The sequence below is a fragment of the Schistocerca americana genome, chromosome X, assembly GCF_021461395.2.
Source record: "Schistocerca americana isolate TAMUIC-IGC-003095 chromosome X, iqSchAmer2.1, whole genome shotgun sequence".
NCBI classification, from domain to species: Eukaryota; Metazoa; Arthropoda; class Insecta; order Orthoptera; family Acrididae; genus Schistocerca; species Schistocerca americana.
This window is the reverse complement of record NC_060130.1, coordinates 351,439,711-351,455,848: the sequence shown is the minus strand read 5'-3', so window position 1 is coordinate 351,455,848 and position 16,138 is coordinate 351,439,711. Positions and strand designations below refer to the sequence as shown.

General features: G+C 44.9%; 1 pseudogene; it reads right to left on the bottom strand.

The window, feature by feature from the left end:
• Positions 1–631: 631 nt before the first annotated feature.
• LOC124557052 lies at positions 632–749 on the bottom strand (annotated as a pseudogene).
• Positions 750–16,138: the final 15,389 nt, after the last annotated feature.

Here is a 16,138-nt window from a genome sequence, read left to right as displayed (position 1 = left end):
TCGGCCATTTGTTAATAGACGTAAGGCTACAGTAGATCGAGATGGATGGTCAACAGCAGCAGACAAAAAAAAAGGAGGACGGCGAGTCCGCACTATTTAAACCCGAGTGGGAAATTAATTTATTTTGTACTGATGTCGAAAACCATGCCAAATGTTTAGTATGTCATCGGAATCCCATGTATTTAAAAAAAGTACTCGATTGAACGGCACTTTAATACCTGTCACAAAGATACTTCGAAAATTCGTCACAAGACGAACGCCAGTCAGAGCTTGAAGAACTGAAAGAAAATTTCAAGTAACATTACAGTGAAATAAGTGTTTCCTATCGTACGACTCATTATTTACAAAGATCTGATATGTCACTTAGAAATGTGCCAGAATATCAGATTGTCAGCAACAGGGAACATTTCTTTTCAGTTAATTTTCATCTTTAGCACTCCGTCTTCAGGCCACAAGTGGCTCATCGGGACCCGACCGCCGTGTCATCCTCAGATGAGGATGCGGATAGCGAGGCGTGTGGTCAGCACACAGCTCTCCCAGTCGTTATGATGGTTTTCTGTGATCGGAGTCGCTACTATTCGGTTGAGTAGCTCCTCAATTGGCATCACGAGGCTGAGTGCACCCCGAAAAATGGCAACAGCGCATGACCACCCAGATGGTCACTCATCCAAGTGCAGGCCACGCCCGACAGCGCTTAACTTCGGTGATCTGACGGGAACCGGTGTACCCACTGCAGCAAGGCCGTTGCCAACTTTTACCTTTTGGTTGCACTAAATCGAGTAACACAGACATAAGAAAATGTATCAGGTGCGTTATTGTTTGCAATTTTCTGAAAAGCCGTCACAAACGCTCTCTCTGACAGCTAAGTGTCATTAACATATGTTGTAGTTTGACCTATGTTTCAGTTAATTAAAACGCAAATATTACAATACATAAAAATTTATTTTGCGACCACCTTTCGCTGGCCTTGCTAGCGTCTATGGACGCTTTTCAGAGGAACCGGGGGGTAAACGCATCTAAAACCAATCTTTTTTTGTTAGTTTTTTGTTGGGGTTGGTTGGTTGGTTTGGGGAAGGAGACCAGACAGCGTGGTCATCGGTCTCATCGGATGAGGGAAGGATGGGGAAGGAAGTCGGCCGTGCCCTTTCAGAGGAAACATCCCGGCATTTGCCTGGAGTGATTTAGGGAAATCACGGAAAACCTAAATCAGGATGGCCGGACGCGGGATTGAACCGTCGTCCTTCCGAACGCGAGTCCAGAGTGTAACCACTGCGCCACCTCGCTCGGTACTTTTGTTGGGGGTTTCAATGAACGAAACAATTGATAAAATGATAAAAGTCTTTTAAAAACAGGATTGTACAAAGTTAGCTGTAACTTTTTCTTTTTTTTTTTTTTTTTTGCCGTGGTAGAAGCAGTAAACGGGTGGGCAAAGTTTGCTGAGAATTGCGAAAGCAGGGAAACTCTTCGCGGCTGGGAATGTCATCAAGGATTGGCTAAATGGCTCTGAGCACTATGGGACTTAACATCTGAGGTCATCAGTCCCCTAGAACTTAGAAATACTTAAACCTAACTAACCTAAGGACATCACACACATCCATGCCCGAGCCAGGATTCGAAACTGCGACCGTAGCGGTCGACGGTTCCAGACTGAAGCTCCTAGAACCGCTCGGCCACATCGGCCGGCTCATCAAGAATTGCCTGGTCGACTCGGCGGCTTGTATTTGTCCAGCGGGTTCCCGGGTTCGATTCCCGGCGGGGTCAGGGATTTTCTCTGCCTCGTGATGACTGGGTGTTGTGTGATGTCCTTAGGTTAGTTAGGTTTAAGTAGTTTTAAGTTCTAGGGGACTGATGACCTCAGAAGTTAAGTCCCATAGTGCTCAGAGCCAGCCATTTGTCCAGCAAACCTCACGGAAGATTTGAAAAAATACCTCTTTCGCCTCAAACTGTTGCTCGCCGAGTCGAAGATATGGCCTCAGATATGGAGCAGCACTTAATAAAGAGAGCGGCAACTTCGTTTCATTTTCTACCGCGTTTGACAAGTCCACGGACGTTGCGGACATATCTCAGCTCGTCATATTCATTCGGGTGTCGACGAGAATCCTCGTGTCACCGAAGAATTTCTCGACCTTATGCCATTAAAAGACACAAACACGGGTTTGGATATTTTTAGAGTCGTGGAAAACGTGTTCGAGTCAATGGGTTTAAAATGGGGACGCCTGACCAGTGATGGGGCACCTGCGCTGTGAGGGATACGCACAGGATTCCTGGGTTACGTCAGGTCAAAAATGAATGAAGTCGGCTGTTCCTTATTCGCGGCAGTCCATTGTCTGATACACCAGGAGGCACTTTGTGCGAGGATTGTCAACATAAAAAATGTTATGGACACATATGTTCGAACGGTCAATTTTCTTCGCTCCCATGGATTCACACATCGCCAATTTAAAGAATTTCTGTCTAATATTGAAGCGGAATATCCGGACATCTCTACCACGCCGGAGTAAGATGGCTGAGCAGAGGGAAGGTGCTGCATCCGAGTATCTCCTTGAGGAACGTATCGATACCTTTTTGGAAATAAAAGGACGTCCAGCAGAATTACTTCGTGATCCTACGTGGGTGGCGAATTTGGCTTTTCTGGGTGACCTAACTGGTCATTTAAACACTTTGAACATTTCACTCCAAGGCGAAAATCACTCCGTTGTCAAATTGGTGCAAACGATTCAAGTATTTAAAAAAAAACTTATTTTGTGGGAAAGACAGTTGCGCGGGGAGAATTGTGGACACTTAACTGCATTAGACAGCGTTAAAGATGATGTCGATTTTTCAGATTATGTTCAAATCTTGTGCGAATTACAAGGAGAGTTCGAAAACAGATTTTTGGAGATAAGTGAGCTTGAACCGGCCTTAGATATATTTGTTCACCCGTTTTCCCTTCGGGCAGAGGACGTCTCACAAGTGTTTCAACTAGAGCTGATTGACTAGCAGTGCGATATCCCCCCGAAGTACCGCTTTCTTATGTGTAAAACTTTGGATGACTTTTACAGCTCTTTTCCACGAGAGAAATATTCTCTTTTGTCCAAGCACGGACCAAAGTTCTCTGAATGTTTGGTTCCACGTATATTTGTGAGCACTTTTCCTCCGTTTTAAAGCTAATTCTTTGAGGTTAGCAGTCTCCCGGAATATTGTACCAAACTTAGACAAGGTCATTTCCTCGAAAAACAAAACGTGAAAATGTTAATTGTATTCTTTAAAAATGTTGACTGTAAGGATTAAAGGTCTTCGTAACCTTAATTCTATTTTTTAATAAGTTTTCAAACTTGGTCAGTTAAAATTATTGTGTACAAAACAGCAAACTAAGGATCCTATGTCTGAGCTCTGAAAAAGTATACAAAACGCTCTAGCACGAAGTACAAGAAAAATTATTTACTTGCAACTACTAACGGTAAGATTGAGACTCTATGTCCCTCACGTAAAATTATTTGTAAAACAGAATGTTTACGACATTAGTTCATTTAAGAAATCGATATATATTTCAGAAGACGCCTACTGTACATATGACAAGTGCGCATGTGCAATACTAATAGAATCAACTTGTGGGTGTTAAGTTGTTCTTTTATTCTTGTTTTAGATATTGTTTTCCAAAGCTTTGCGTAGTAATGCTGCCATACGAACGCTAAACAGTAAATGGTTTGCTTGTGTTACCGCTCATCGGCCACTTTTACAGAGCTGCACTTCCTGTGTTATTTTGTATACCTTGGATCTGGCCGAGGGGCAGTCCAGCGCAGAACAGTGCTGTGCGGTCTCACTCGCTCCGCAGCTGTCTCTCTCGCTCCTGTGCCGACACTAGCGACACACGGTCGCGTACGGGGCGCTGAACTAGACAGCCTTACGCCCGCGGAGCGTGGCCGCGCCCGCCGGACGCAATTCATGGATGAGCATGGTCTACACTTACTGTTGTCTGCTTCTGCAGCTGAGCAACAGTCCGGCTTTCGCAGCCGTGCAGTGCGGACGTGCTGTTGTTTCCGCCTGCGGAGCGCGCGTGATTCCCTTCCGTCTTCCGACACAGAGGGACGAACACAAAAACAACTTTCACATGAAAAGATCAAGAAGAGGTGCCGTACGGTCTCGGAACGAGACAGCTCACCTCCCCCTGTAGCTCCAGAGGCCGTCCGGCCTGACGAGGCCTCGGAGGACCAGCACGGCGACAAGAATGACGACAATGCGACGCCGACTCTGTGCCGGTGTTTACTCTGGCGGCTCGCCCAGGTGCATCTGAACCAATGGACTTCACTGTTGCGACTACCGTCGAGAGGTCTTTCTCCCGTATGGACGAGGTGTAACATAAAAACGCCACGATGACAGCCTCCTCGATGGCGTGGAGTGACGACGTCGACGACCGCCCGAACCACGCGCTGGGAACGAAGTTACCGCAGACGGAGATCTAGTTACGCGACCGATAATGCCGTCAGGTGGCGCACGGCACAGCTCTCCCCTCTTCACCCTCCGCTGATGCAGTTCTTTTCAACTGCAGGTCACGACTCCAAACGTACCGAACAGCAACTATCAACACTAACAACATCAGTTCCCGCGTGAAAATTTAAGTGCTGCGAGAGGTGATATGGGTACCGGACGGCGACACCGCACTACTACAGCAAGTCCATTTGGCCACATTGGTCGTCGCGAGATATAACACTTATCCTTTTCCTGGTGACCACCTGGGATGTGGCGCAGCCATCTACACCCGACAAGGCATTTCGGCGGCTGATACCACCTACCTTCCGTCCGCCAGAGGCATGGCAGTCACCGTCATGGGGCATTACGCTCCGTCAGGCTCCACCCGCGGAAGCGACAGAGCACACTTCTATTCAGAAGAAATCGCCCCTTTGTTTCTTGGACGCTGTGACCATTACTTGCTTGGGGGTGATTTTAATTGTGTCCTCCACCCTACTGATCAAATGCCCCACTGCAACACCTGTCAAGAACTACACTCCACGCTGCGGGGCCGCGCTGGAGATTCAATTCCTCCCTCGGGCATGGGTGAGTATATTGTCCTTAACGTAGGTTAGTTTAAGTAGTGTGAAAGTCTAGGGACCGGTGACCTCAGCAGTTTCATCCCTTAGGAATTCACAAACATTTGAACATGTTTTTGAACTACTCCTTGTCGTTCGTGATCCGTCGCTCAGCAACACTTGGGAAGTTCGGCACGGCGACGCACCTGGACATACTCACCAGACGAGTCACTCCGCGAGCCGTCTTGACATGATTTACGGCTGTCGGGAACTCACTTCTGCACTCCAAGGTGCAGAACTTGGCCTTTTCGGACCACTGTGCCTACATCTGCAACATCCTCCTATCGCAACAAGTGGTCTGGCATAGTCGTGCACCGTGGAAGCTAAACACCTCCCATCTTCACGATCCCGAATGCCTTCAACGCGTTACCGAGACATGGGCCATCTGTGAATGTCACGTAACTAAGTACTGCACAACCTTGACTAGGTGGCTGGAATGGGCCAAACCTGCCACTCGACGTGCATTGATTCAGAATGGCAAGGAAATAGGTGGCGCCGGCACACTACCGAATATTTCTACGCCGTTCTCCGGGACCTGGACGCCCAGCCGCCCACTCCTGAAACCTAGAGGGAACGCAGCAGGGTTAAGGCACAAACTGTAACGTTAACTGCAGGGCGCGATGGTTCGGCAAAACAGGAACACCTCAACATACATCAAATCGCCTCCGTCAGGAAACACTGACGATAGCGACTCATCACTGAGGTCTACACATGTCGCGCCCAGCACGTCACTTGCCAGTCCGAAATCGTCAATGTCTTTGTAGACCACTACCGCACAACGTACCGGGAGGAGACTACCAACAATCGCGCTGAGAAGTTTGTGTTACCATATGTAACTCGCACCCTTCGCCATTGGCGAGGCGGACGAGCTGCGGGAGCCGGTTACGTGCGACGAAGTCCACGATGCAGTCAACAAAGGTTCTCTGAAAAGTCACCTGGCGTCGACCGATTGCCGATAGAATTTTATTGCGCCTTCCTTGCGCTAACGGCGTCGCGATGGACGACAATATTTCGTGAACTCTTGACGATGGGGAACGCCGTACCGCCGTCCTTTGTCATGGGAATTTTTATACTCAACCACAAACCGACACCGGGAATGGCGACAGCACATTACCGACCCCCAACTCTGCTTATCGCAGGCTATAAATTTTTTGCACGACTCCTGGTGACGCGTTGTCGCAAGATACTGCCTAGCATTCTATCCCCAGAATAGACAACTCCGTGTTATACAAACGTCTAAAGGAGAATGCCGCGATCCTGCCTAGCATTCTAACCCCGGAACAGACAACCCCGGATAGCCCAGTTAATGTAAAAACGACCACAGGAGAATGTTGTGATTTAATTCCACTGGCAGCGATGTGCAGACTCCGCGCCGCTGTTGTTTCCATTGATTTTGACAGCGCATTTGTCAAGGTGCGACATCGTTTTCTGTTCTCAGTAATGAGCCATATGGGTTTTCCATCCGCCTTTATCGAAATCATCCGGCGCCTGTACGGCAGCGCCGAATCGCTGATTCAGATCATTGGCCGTGTAACGGGACCAGTAACCATCCAGCGCCCCGTAAGGCAGGGTTTCTCACTTTCGACACTACACTATACCATATCCCTGGAGCCACTCATTGAGAGCCTGATGAACCACCTTTCTGGTCTTACTTTGTGATAGCACATTTTTCTGTGTCGTGCGTATGTGGAAGACCTTCTCCTCTTGGTCCGCTCCCGGAATGAAACACAAATGGTTCTTGGTTTGATATCAACGTACGGAACAGCTGCGGGCAGCAACATGAATATGGCTAAATCCTCGGCGACGCCCATGGACTCGACCTCTCGCACGACGACTTAGCGCCTCTCCCGTGCGTACAGAAACTACGATAGGCCTACCTTGGTATCATTTTCACCTCCACCGGCCGCCGTTCCGAAGCCATCAATTTTCGGCGTACTCTCCAAATTATCAGCACGGCGGTGCGACAAAATCTTCTCCGTCAACTCCATTCTTTACGACGTATCAGGTAGTCCCGCTTCCATCGACTATGGACGCAGCCTTCTGGCCGCGTTCGGATACTTTCTTACATCCGGTACGCTCTTTAAGGGCTCAAAACACTTCTGGATTTGTGGAAGTTCTTACGCTGCAGCATTAATATCTAAAATAGGAGATAGCTACTAGGTGCCTACATTCCAAAGAGTGTGAGAGAGCACTGTAAAAGTGTGACTGAATATCGTTGAATGTTTCATGGAGGAGTGTCGAGAGCCAGGCTTTGCAAGGCGTGCCAGCAGGACACCGCTGGACGTTCCAGCTTAGCTTTCCCATGGTGTTTTGTAACCAAACAATTATATCAAATAGGCTCTGAGTCCAGAGCGAAATTTTGATATTAATTAACATGTAAAAATTTAATATCAAATGCGATACTATTCAAAAATGTGGGGAGAACATTTCTCAGAAATATAGTGTACCTTGGTGCAGTTAAGACTTAGGCAGCAGATACGAGCCTAGTACGAACCAGTTACTATGCTCACTGGCACCGTTACTTTCGACCTAGCCCTTTCGGGAACAGGAGTCCCTTTTTGAAATTTATACATTGCCTTTTCCCCATCATTATTGCAAGTTCGTATCATTATCACAGAAATGTCCTCTGTAAGTTGAAAGATGATGTAAAACCCTCACTGCGGCTAAAGGTGCGATTACAGTGCGGCGGTTGTGGCGGTGCAAGCAGCTCGGCAGTATCCGTGTGGCCGTCAACTGGCATTCCTTTATTCTAACTGAATACAACCCTTCACACCGACGCGTCTGCAGCCGCGCGGCAGCAGATACACCGAAGCGGCGCGTGACTTGACTACTCTGCCGAGAGCGACTGCTACCGCGCGACTGTTGATGCGTCATTGGGAAAGGGCTGCATTCAGCTACAGGGAAGGAGTATCATTGGAAAGGCGCAGAGACACTGTCGCGCGGCTTGTGTTGCCAGAGCCGCTGCGATGAAATCACACACTAAAGCGAAAAGAAAGAAAGGATAATTAAAGACAGAGTACAAACTACGATTGGAGAAGGATGTGGAAGGAATTCGGTCGTTCTACTGAAAAGGAACTACTCCGGCATTAGCCTTAATCGATTTCGGGAAATCACGGGAAACATTATTCTGGATAGCCGGACGAGGTTTCAGTCGCCATCCTCCCGAATACGAGAGCAGTAGCTTACAGCTGCACCACCTCGCTGGCAGGCCGGAGAAGGGTATTGTGCTTGGTTACACCTAGCTTTCTCTTAAGATGCCGGGTAGATTTCAGATTTCAGGAAGCTCAGCCGAAACGAAATTTTCTGTGAGAGGTTACGTTTCTGCAAAGTGTGAGTCGAGTGTATTATCAGATGATGCAGAACCAACAGACACGGGATCCTTTAAATCTCATACAACGTCGGGGTACAAGGGCGTGTAGTCTTTGCAATAAAGTTACAGCTAGTACAATCTGTCTACTGGTAACCAAATTGTGAATTGTGTTTTATTAGTCCGAAAGTATTCTGCATAAAAATATCTTTGAGACTATTGAACAAGTCTGCACTGAAAATAACCATAATCGTATTTAACTTTCTGTGTGGATAGTAAATTCTGCTGTGCGTGAAATCTGTACTGTCCATGTGCGCCATACCAGTACTTTAGGATCTACGCGCTTGTTGTACCCACAGTTCTGTTGAATACTTAAAGGTGATTGATTGGTGATTGATGATCGGGAAACGTTATTCTGGATTACCAGACGAGATTTGAACCTTGTACGTTTTGATAATGATTGCTCTGGTGCGCACATCGAGACATTAATAACTACATTCGACTGTGAGAGGAGCTTCCATGTTCGGAGTGGCCAATGAAAGGCAGTGTCACGCGATGTGACAAACGATTCCTTTTTCCTACGAAACGCACTTCTGGATACTTGCTTATGTGTTGATACGTTTTTGTTCTTTTTTGTAGTTTCCTGATGATAATTCCGTCTGCTCTTTAAGACCGACCGTATCATTGTTTTTTACTCCAAGTTCGGGAATTGAGGTAACAATTGGTGTGTTTTTGAGTACCATTTACTAAATTTTTCGACTGTCTTCAGTTGTGCCTTGGTGGATCGATGGGTGAATACTTTAGTACTTATTCAAAGGCTGGGATTCAATCTACAGTCTCCACTAAGGTTGTTTTTCTTTTCAGTTAATGTGTCTCTAATATGTGACACTACATTGTTTATGAGAGAAATAACAAGTTGCACTGACGTTCTAGATTAAACTGTATACCCAACAACTAATTGAGTAAATCATTTAAATAATTGATGGAACAGTAGGTCTTTTACCATTTTAATGTTGAAACGACGCTTTCTCCAGACAAATGTTTTGCTTTGCATTTTTGTTTAACGTTAAAAATGCATGCAAGTATATACTACACTACTGGGCTTTTAGCATTTGCTGAGTCGACGTCGTTCAGTCACAGCAACCACAGTAAAAGATACAAAAGTTTTCCCACGAACAATGGTCAGTATTCAGAGATATGACAGCAACGTCCATTCGAAGCAAAAATCTTCATATGGGCATATGCCCATTTTCTAAAGAGAACATATTTAGTGTATACTGTTATTTATTTTCTGTATTTTCAATACACTGTAAGGTATACACATGTACACATGCATAACAGTTGTTAAACTTTACGACAGGCGTTTTAGAAAGTATCAGTTGAAAAAATACGCATTTATAGCACATTCAACTCTAAGTATACATTACTACTTCCGTATAGTTACCAATAAGTGTTAAAGTACTCCAACGTCAATTTGAAATAATTTCTGCACTCTTGGGAGGACATAAAGTATTGCTTCTCTGGGTGCCACTGCACGTTCGCAGATGAGGGCAGTATTGTCCATGATGCGACCAATCAGTCCATCTTCCGTATTCACCCTTGGTTTGTACAGCTCCGATTTCATCTAACCCCATAAACAAAACATGTAACAGCGTATATTCTGTAGATCTTGGTGGCCAGTAAATTGCACTATCCTGACAAAATCAGCCTTATGGTAAGAGCGGCTGAGATGTTCCCTTACACGTATGTTAAAACGTGGAGGAGCTATGTCATGCTGGAAGTGCATTGCAGTCAGCATAGTCAAAGGAACATCCTCAAGGTGTTCGACAAACGAATTGTCCAAAAATACTAGCAATTCTCTCCCGTCCTCCACTATTCTAAAATTACTGGATCTATCAACACATTATCGATCATACCACGCTAAATACCGATAGAGAAATGAAACGGGAAATTGGTTTCCACTGTAGCGTGTAGATTTTCCTGCGTCCATCGATAATTATTACTTATGTTTTTGATTTCATTCTGTGTAAACGTGGCTTCATCAGGTAATAGTATTAATGGAAGCGAGTGACAATTGCCGATCACCAGGGACAAAATTCAAGTCGTGTGGAGTTGTCGCCAGTGTGAAGATTATGGACGCGGTGTGTGTGAAATGGGTAGCGCTTTCCGCTTGTAGTGTTCGCTATACACGTGTTCGTGGGACACTGATATGTACAAAACGTCACCATGTGCTGATAGGAGGATCACGCTGCACCATTTCAACAATGTGTTGCAGTTTCTGTGCAGGTCGTTGAACTACAAGTTTAGAAGAAAAATGGGAACTTCGAAGAATACTTGTTTCACGCTGCGCGCTGAAAACTCTGGTAAACACTCTACGATCAGGAATTCGATGTGTCGGGAAAGCTCCGACGGTATTCTTCGACAGTAGCAGGAGCACTACCAACGTAGAAGTCGGACATATAAACCATATCTGCATATTCTTCACTGGTGCGAATTTTAGTCAACACGTGTACAAACACAGTTAACCAGTGCTTCTCTTTGGTCCACTCTCAGTCTCTCGCACTACTTCACTCACAACACATTATGAACAACTGAGCGTTCAACTTGTTAGTTTAATGGCAGAAAGACATCCCGGCCAAAGAGGCTGAGGGAAACGAGGTAGTTTGGGCTTGAATACGACGTGAAAGAGTTTGGCTGGGTAAAACACATACGTACATTAAATACATTGAATACGACGTGAAAGAGTTTGGCTGGGTAAAACACAAATGTACACTAAATGTGTCCTATCTGGGAAACCATTCGGAGTAGGGAGTATGCGCATATGAAATTTTTTGATTCAAATGAACGTTTCTGTCATATCCCTGATTATTAATCATCCATCCAAGGATACTACTGACCATTCGTCATGGGACACCCTGTATTTTTTCTTAGTGTAAGAGTTTACTATATTGATATTACATGATATTTTTTCAGTATAGATTAAAAGATTTAAATAACATTTTGGTAAGAATAAGGAAGTTAAAAAATCAGAATAACACTATAAAAAAATTGAGTGCAAAAGGCAAAAAAATGAATTCTCGCAGTCCATTATCTTCAGCACGAGCCCAAATGAATGTTTTACCCTACCTTTTCGGTAGCGATTAAGATTCAGAAACTATTAAGTGTTAACTCACCTTGCATTACATTAGTCGACATACTGTACTTTGGTGACTTTCGTGCCTTCTGTTATCCACAACGTTATTCTCTGCCGATTGCTGAAGTACTTTTAACGATTGTATGATAGCGTAAAAGAGCTATTTGTTGGTGAACATTTCTGAATGCTTCGTCTCTGTCTTAATGTAGTTGTCTGTGTAGTTTCTTATGGCTTCTACTTCTTATATTTTTTTCGCTACTAGAGCTCGAAAATGGATTTCCTGCGTTTCACAAGCAATCGGCCTACCCGATAGTCTGTCCAAGCATGTTTGTCAGTGTCACTCGATGTTCACTCCTACACAACTAACATTTATACACAGATCTTCCATCGCGGGAATGGCACTAATATAATAATGCAGCAAAAGACCTTGGCTAAATACCAAACCAATCGGTATTTTAATGAAATATTAAATTTAGGCCCAAATACATACGAGCCATAATTTCTGTTAAATCACGTGTCTAAAGACGCTGCAAGTTCGAGCAGCAAGATCTCATCCTCTGGTCAAGAATTCAACAACATTGTGAATATTTTTGTATGAGAACTTGCTTCTCGAAACGCTTCATTTAATATGCATTCTATATATATTTATATATAGTTTAAGTGAAGTTTAGTATTCCATTAATTACATAACAATTAGGATCTTGTTCCAGCAACAGCGCAAAAATGTAAAAATCATACCTAAAAATAGGTAAATGTGAAGTATGAAATCGTAGCTTAAATACGAAACATTTGAACTCATGTTTGATATGTATGCACAAAAATATACACATGTTTGGTATTCGGTAGAGATCAGAAAGAAACTGAGCGAGCAAGAGTTTAATATTTGGGCTGAATACTTCACAAATGAAGAAGCCGCTGTTACATCAGCGCTAACAGGCTTCCTTCGTTCCCGCATTATTTCCGAGAGTATGGCGTGTCTGAAACTTGGAGCTATGGTCGCTTGATACTCTTCGACTCGTTCTCTCTCACTGAAACCTGCAAGAGTGTAACGCTAGCCGTGACTTAGTGTTAGGACGGAAGATGAGTCCATGATCTTGCTTCTGTAAAGTAGCACTGACAAGGCGAAATGGCCGATTCCCTGGATCAGATGGCCTCTAATGAACCTACATTTTTTGAGATCGTGGTGTAAGAAGAAAAATTAAGCAATGCGAAGTACACAACCTCAAATGTCTTCCTTTGGAGAAGGAGTGATATCTTGAATAAGTTTCAGGCTACAGTCGACGCTTCAGACGAAAAACATACACTTTTCATCCAGTTCAAGCAAAAGGGTTGTATTCATTTTTTTTTCACCTCCAACACAAGAAAACATATATCTGCCTCAAACGGAAACTGGGGAGAGAGCAACGTCACTGTTGTCTTCCCGCCACAACAAAGCGTGCCATTTCTGTATTCATTTGGTCATGGCAACTTGCGTTTATGGGCTAACAAAGAGTTGCTTGGTTTATCATTCATTTCGGTAAGTTATTTTAATAATTAATAACCATTTAGAGATTGCGCTTCACTCTCATGTCATGTTTTCTGGTAAGCAAAGGATTAGAGACTGAGGATCAATGGCTTGACGACTAATTCCACGGCTTTCATCCTCAGTTCCCGAGGGTGGAGGGACTATAAACTTCTTCCTTTCCTATCTTCTTTCCTCTTCTTCATTCTAAACTATATTTTTGTATTTCTTTTTCAAAATTTAAACTTCATGTAAATTTTTTTAAACGGTTTGGGAAAGCTGCCATAAAGAAAAGAAAACAAACATAAATAGCAAACAAAGATAACCAAGTAAAAGAAAACAAAATATAAGAGGCAAAAACAAAACAGGATCAACTATGACCCGCCTCCACGTGGCGTGACACGGGCAACGGTGCGATCGGATGCGGGAACTGGTGTGGAGGTTCAGCCATATCAGGGCCCATATTTCGATCGCAGCGGCTAAGTGGTCAATAAACACCCACCTTAAGCAATTAGGTGGTGGGTCGTAAAATCAGGGCGGCAAGTGAAAAAAAAAAACAGCAAGTATCATGTTTTCTGGTATTGTCGTTACAGATTCGGTAACACCTTGAAAGTGTGCATATATCAACGTATTTGTTAGACATTCTTTGAATAGATATTGAATATTAAAATAAATTTGCAGCAGTCCTGTAAAAAGTTGCATATGTACTAATGTACACCGAAGAGCCAAAGAAATTGGTACACCTGCCTAATATCGTGCAGGGGCCCCGCGAGCACCCAGAAACGCCGCAACACGACGTGGCATGCACTTGATTAATATCTGAAGTAGTGCTGGAGGGAACTGACACCACGAATCCTGCAGCGCTGTCCATAAATTCGTAGGAGTACTAAGGGGTGGAGATCTCTTCTGAACAGCATATTGCAAGGGATCCCAGATATGCTCAATCATGTTCATGTCTGGGGAGTTAAGTGGGCAGCGGAAGTGTTTAAACTCATAAAAGTGTCCCTGGAGCCACTCTGTAGGAATTTTTGACTTGTGAGGTGTTCAATTATCCTGCTGGAATTGCCCACGCCCGTCGGAATGCACAACGAACGTGAATGGATGCAGGTGATCAGACTGGATGCTTACGTACGTGCCACCGGTCAGTCGTATCTAGACGTATCAGAATTCCCACACCACTGCAGCTGTACACGCCCCACACCAATAGAGAGCCTCCACCTGCTTGAACAGTCCCCTGCTGACATGCAAGGTACACTGATTCATGAGGTCGTCTCCATAACCGTACACGTCCATCCGCTCGATACATTTTGAAACGAGACTCGTCCGACCAGGCAGCACGTTTCCAGTCATCAACAGTCCAATGTCGGTGTTGAGGAGCCCAGTCGAGGCGTCAGGCTTTGTGTCGTGCAGTCATCAAGGGTACACGAGTGGGTCTTCGGCTCCGAAGGTCCATATCGATGATGTTTCGTTGAGTGGTTCGCACATCGACGATTGTTGATGGCCCAACATTGAAATCTGCAGCAATTTGCGGAAGGGCTACGCTTCCGTCACGTTGAACAATTCTCTTCAGTTGCCGCGCGGAGTTGCTGCGTGTTTAAGGCGCAATGTCAAGGATTTCGCGGCACCCCCCGCCGGAGGTTCGAATTCTCTCTCGGGCATGGGTGTGTGTGTTGTTCTTAACATAAATTAGTTAGAGTAGTGTATATGTTTAGGGACCGATGACCTCAGCAGTTTGGTACCTTAGGAATTCACACACATTTGAATTTCTCTTCAGTTGTCGTTGGTCCCGCTCTTGTAGGATCTTTTCCGCCCGCAGCGATGTCGGAGATTTGATGTTTTAGCAGATTCCTGATATTCACGGTACGCTCGTGAAATGGTTTTACGGGAAATTCCCCATTTCATTGCTACCTCGGAGATGCTGTGTCCCTTCGCCTGTGCGGGGACAATAACACCACGTTTAAACTCACTTAAGTCTCGCCTGTTCACATATCTCTGTATTTGAATACGCATCCCTATACCAGTTTCCTTGGCGCTTCAGCGTATGTACAAACAGAAGAAAATTCACTGCTAACAGATTAGTCGTTACGAAACTTGGCCTTAGGCGGCTCGGACATTTTGTAACGTTTCAACTTGCAATTGCTAATGGCCCAAAGCATGATGGTGAGAAATAAATGAATAGTAATTTACAGTTTAATGACGGAACTTTCTATCAGAGCTGTTGCGTGTGTAGCGGGAATGCTGCGAGTCCGCTGTTACGAGGGTGAGTCAAATGAAAACCTTAAATATTTTTTTAATATTATTTATTGTGCAGAAGTGGTACAAAGCTGTATCACTTTTCAACATAATCTCCACCACACTCAATGCAAGTCCTCCAGCGCTTACAAGGGGCATAAATTCCTTTAGAAAAAAATTCTTTTGGTAATCCGCGCAGCCACTCATGCACCGCGTGGCGTACCTCTTCATCAGAACGGAACTTCTTTCACCCCACTGCGTCTTTCTAGGGGACTGATGACCACAGATGTTAAGTCCCATAGTGCTCAGAGCCATTTGATGGTTCTGTTCGAAACGTCTTTGGTTTTGGTGATGAGGAATGGCGCCAGTCCTTGCTCGCTCTCCTCGTTTCCGGCTGGTGGAAGTGAACCCAGATTTCGTCCCTAGTAACGATTCTTGCAAAGAAGCCATCGCCTTCTTATTCAAAGCACCGAAGAAGTTCTTCACAAGCATCAACACGTTGTTCTCTCATTTCAGGAGTCAGCTGCCGTCACACCCATCTTGCAGACACTTTGTGAAACTGGAGCACATCATGCACAATGTGGTGTGCTGACCCATGACTAATCTGTACACATGCTGCAGTGTCATTCAGTGTCGCCGGCCGGGATGGCCGAGCGGTTCAAGGCACTACAGTCTGGAACCACACGACCGTTGCGGTCGCAGGTTCGAATCCTGCCTCGGTCATGGATGTGTGTGATGTCCATAGGTTAGTTAAGTTTAAGTAGTTCTAAGTTCTAGGGGACTGATGACCTTAGAAGTTAAGTCCCATAGTGCTCAGAGCCATTTGAACCATTTTTCCAATCGATTTCTCATACACAAACAGCAGTTGAACGGCGTTGCCTGGTGAAACGTTGTTGTTA